The sequence below is a fragment of the Sceloporus undulatus genome, chromosome 3 (genome assembly GCF_019175285.1).
Source record: "Sceloporus undulatus isolate JIND9_A2432 ecotype Alabama chromosome 3, SceUnd_v1.1, whole genome shotgun sequence".
NCBI lineage: Eukaryota > Metazoa > Chordata > Lepidosauria > Squamata > Phrynosomatidae > Sceloporus > Sceloporus undulatus.
Genome location: NC_056524.1, coordinates 41,712,394 through 41,717,171, shown reverse-complemented (window position 1 = coordinate 41,717,171; position 4,778 = coordinate 41,712,394).

Here is a 4,778-nt window from a genome sequence, read left to right as displayed (position 1 = left end):
TGGAGTAAAGACAACTGAAAAACAATGAGAACTGGGTCATTTCTTAAAATGTAGGATGCAGTTAAGACCACAGAGAAAATGTGCCTATATTATGGATTATGCACACAATAAGTCTTGAAGCACCTTAAAGACTAACACATACTGTTAGTTTTTAGAGTGCCATAGGCTCTTGTTTTGGCTGCAATAAATGAGCACAGTCACTCCTCTGTATAAGCAATGTATAGAACAACCCAAGCCCACATATCAAGGTTACTGGAGGGAAATGAGATTAAATTGGAAAAGACCATTTCACTCTCCTTTTCAGATGCACTTTGGATTGTACTGTAAGTGTGCAATAACTGGCACAATCTCTCTCTCTCTTCCTCTGAAGTTATAAAATTTTAACTACACATATTCTTAAGCATCAGTATCAAATGCAAACAAGGCAGAAGAACATGACTAAATTCATAGGCCTATATCTAACTGCTAATCCCAACCGGAGTAGACCCACTGCATCAGTGGGATTATACAACTGTTGACTCATTACTAGGAATTTGGATTTAAGCCACCCTGCTCTTGCATCTTCCATATGACTTGGGAGTATACATATGGTTTTAGTCCTATTCTGAAAACTGAATTGATTAAAAAGTAAATATAATTATTGTGTACAAAACAATCTTATTATTGATAATTATTAAATCTTATTGAATTGAATGGAGCTTATTTTCAGATCTTAATGGTTAGAAAGCAAGCTTGACTAAACAAAACTGTAGAACAGACTGTCTCCCCAGTACATCCTCCTGCCCATCACTTTATTCTCCTTACCTTGATCCAATGTTCTACATTATCAGCATCAAATTTTTTCTGGGGAAAAGAAATAAAAATAGCTTATCAATTAGTTACATATTAATCTTGAATTAAGACTAATGGCCTCTCTGCACTATGGTTTTTAATAGGATGCTGCACATCTTTGTCAGCTTCTCAGAAAGTTATTTACAATTATTTATTTACTGCTATATTTATATGAAACCACCCAATAACTCTGACCTTTGGATGGCTTACTATACAAAATGATAAAATACAACTTAAAAAGATATAAACATATACATATAATAAAATAACAACTTGGGGCATAATTTTTTCCAGTATAAAAAGTAAAGTTGCAATCATCCTAAGCACATGTACAGGGATGAATGTATACCCTACTGAATTCAGAGATTTACTTTAGAGTAAGCATGCTAAGGATGACACTATCTAGCAATTCCAGAAGCACCTTGACACTACATCCTCTTCCAGGGCCCAACAAGTCTCTGATGGACATTCATAGCTGTTTTATATTTTAAACAATCCTTGGGTTTTATCTTTGCACGAAACATTGAGTCACCACTATAAGACAAGACTGCTCTTAGGTTATGAAGAGAAAATGGATTAGGCCAGAAGCGTATCTAGTCCAGCATTCTGTTTTTCACAATTAATAATAATAATAATAATGTGTTTTATTTATAAACCACTATTCCAAATAGATCATAGCGGTGTACAAGAAAATTATATAACAGTACAAGAAAAATATACACTACAATTTAAGATACACTGTCTCTTCAGGCCAGACCCCTGATGCCTCTTGGGCCGGCCCTTGCTCTCTCCTCAACGGCCGAAAGCTGACCGTTATGGAGGGAGGGGCCACGCGTCTTCAGGCCAGCCCTGAGATAGCTGGGCCGGGCCTCCGGACTGCTATAAACAACGGCCGAAAGAGCAGTTATGTATGGGAGGGCACTCGTCTTAGGCCAGCCCCCGATGACGCTGGGCAGGCATGCTCTCTCCCCCAACACGGCCGAAAGATTGACCGTTTATGGAGGGCAGGGCACTCGTCTTCAGGCCCGCCCCGCGACGTGGGGCCGGCCTGCTCTCTCCCCAACGGCCGACAGGCTAGCTGGACAGTTATGGGAGGAGTGCAATCATGTCTCAGGCCGCCCCAGATGACCGCTGCTGGGCCCGGCCTGCTCCTCCCCCCAACGGCGAAAAGATGACAGTTATGGAGGGAGGGCACTCTGTCTTCAGGCAGCCCCCGATGACGCATGGGCGGCTGCTCTCTCCCCAACGGCCGGAAACCCCGAAAGTGACCCAGTTATGGAGGGAGGGCCACTCCTGTCTTCAGGCCCCGCCCCCGGCTGACGTGGGCGGCCCTGCTCTCTCCATCCCTCAACGGCAGAAAGATGACCAGTTATGGAGGGAGGAGCACTCTAGTCTGTCAGGCCAGCCCCCGCTTGAGACGCTGGGCCTGGCCTGCTCTCTCTCCCCCAACGGCCGACAAGATGACAGTTCATGGAGGGAGGGCACTGCTTGTCGTCAGGCCAGCCCCCGATTGACGCTGGGCGCGCCTGCTCATCTCCTCCGCAACGGCCGAAAGATGAACAGTCTATGGAGGGAGAGGGCACATCTGTCTTCAGGTCCAGCCCCCGATGTACGGCTGGGCCGGCCTGCGCTCTCTCGGCCCCAACCGCCGACCAGAAAGATGACAGTTATGTTATTGAGGGAGGGCAAACTCTGTGCCCTTCAGGGCCCAGCCCCCGATGACGCTGGGCCGGCCTGCTTCTCCCCCCAACGGCCTGAAAGTACAGTTATCGGAGGGAGGGCACTCTGTCTTCCGGCCAGCCCCCGATGACGCTGGGCCGGCCTGCTCTCTCCCTCAACGGCCGAAAGATGACAGTTATGGTAGGGGGGCACTCGTCTTCACGGCACAGACCCCGATGACGCTGGCCGGCTGCTCTCTCCCTCAACGGCCGACGAAAAGTGGACAGTTATGGAGGGATTGGCACTCTCGTCTTCAGTCCAGCCCCGATGCCGCTGGGGCGGCCTGCTCTCTCCCCAACGGCCGCAACCGAAAGATGACAGTTATTGGAGGGAGGGCACTCTGTTTCAAGGCCAGACCCCGCCCAGATGACGCTGGGGCCGGCTGCTCGCTCTCTTACGGCCGCAAAGATGCCATGTATGGAGGGGAGGGCACTCGTTTCGGCCCGCCCCCGATGACGCTGGGCGGCGCATGCTCTCTCCCCCAACGGCCGAAAGATGACAGTCTGGAGGAGGGCACTCCGTCTTCAGGGCCAGCCCCCGATGACGCTGGGCCGCCGCTCTCTCCCCCAACGCCGCGAAAGATGACAGTTCTGGAGGGAGGGCCCTTGTCTTCAGGCCAGCCCTCCGATCAAGCGTTGGGCCGGCCTGCTTCTCCCAAACGGCCGAAAAGATGACAGTTATGGAGGGAGGCCACTCTGTCTTCGTCCAGCCCCCGATGACGGCTGGGCCGGCACTGCTCTCTCCCCAACGGCCGAAAGAGACAGTTTTATGGAGGGAGGGCACCTCTGTCTTCAGGCCAGCCCCCGTGACGCTGCGGCCGGCCTGCTCTCTCCCCCAAACTGCCCGAACGCTGACATTATGGAGGGACGGGTCCCTTGTCTTCAGGCCAGCCCCCGATGTACGCTGGGCCGGGCCGCTCCTCCCTCAACGGACGCTAAGCTGACATTATGGCGGGCGGGCACTTGTTCAGGCCAGCCCGTGACGCTGTGGACGGCCTGCTCTCTTCTAACGGCCGAAAGATGACAGTTATGGAGGGAGGGCACTCTGTCTTCGGCCAGCCCACGAGATGACGCTGGGTCCGGCCTGCTCTCTCCCTTCAACGGTCGAAAAAGATTGGACGTTCATGGCGGGGGCACCTCCTGTTCTTCAGCCATGCCCCGATGACGTGTGCCGGCCTGCCTCTCTCCCTTTAAACGCCGAAAAGAGACATTTAGGAGGGAGGGCACTCTGTCTCTCCGGCCAGACCCGATGACGCTGGGCCGGCCCTGCTCTCTCCCTCAACGGTCCGAAAAAGATGACAGTTATGGAGGGAGGCCTCTGTCTAAGTGCCAGCCCCCGAGACGCTGGGCGGGCCCTGGCTTCTCCCTCAACTGGCCGGATGAAAAGATGACCAGTTATGGAGGGGAGGGACTCTGTCTCAGGCAGCCCCCGATGACGCTGGGGCCGGCCGCTCTCTCCCCTCAACGGCCGAACGATGATCAGTTAGGAGGGAGGGGCATCTGTATCAGGCCAGTCCCCGAATGACGAATGGGGCCGGCCTGCTCTTCCCTCAACGGCCGAAAGATGAGCAGTTAGGAGGGAGGGCACTCTGTTTCAGGCCCGCCACCGATGAGCTGGGCCGGCATGCTCTCTCCCTCAAACGGCCGAAAGATGACAGTTATGGAGGGAGGGCACTCTGTCTTCAGGCCAGCCCCAGATGACGATGGGCCGGGCCTGCTCTCTCCCTCAACGGCCGAAAAGATTGACAGTTCTGGAGGGAGTCAAATCTGTCTCATGCCAGCCCCGATCGACGCTGGGACCGGCCTGCTCTCTCCCCTCCCAAGAGACGACAAAGAAGCATGACAGTTATGGAGGGAGGGCACTCTGTTCTTCAGGACAGACCAATGATGAAGCGGGCGGCTGCTCTATCCCTCTAACAGGCCGAAGATGACCGTTTGGAGGGAGAAGACCTATGTTCTTCAGGCCAGCCCCTGTGACGCTGGGACGGCCTGCTCTATCAATAACGGCCCGAAAGAACCCGAAAAAATGATGACAGTTATGAGAGGTGAGGATGAAAGTATGTATCTCACGCGAAAGCAAACCGATGATGAGGGACGGACTTGCATCATAAACAAACGGACCGAAGAGGGAAGTGATGGAAGGGAGGGCATATGTCTTCAGGCTAAGAAACAGATGACGTGGGCGGATGCTCTCTTCCCTCATAAGCTGCCGAAAGATGAAAAGTCTAT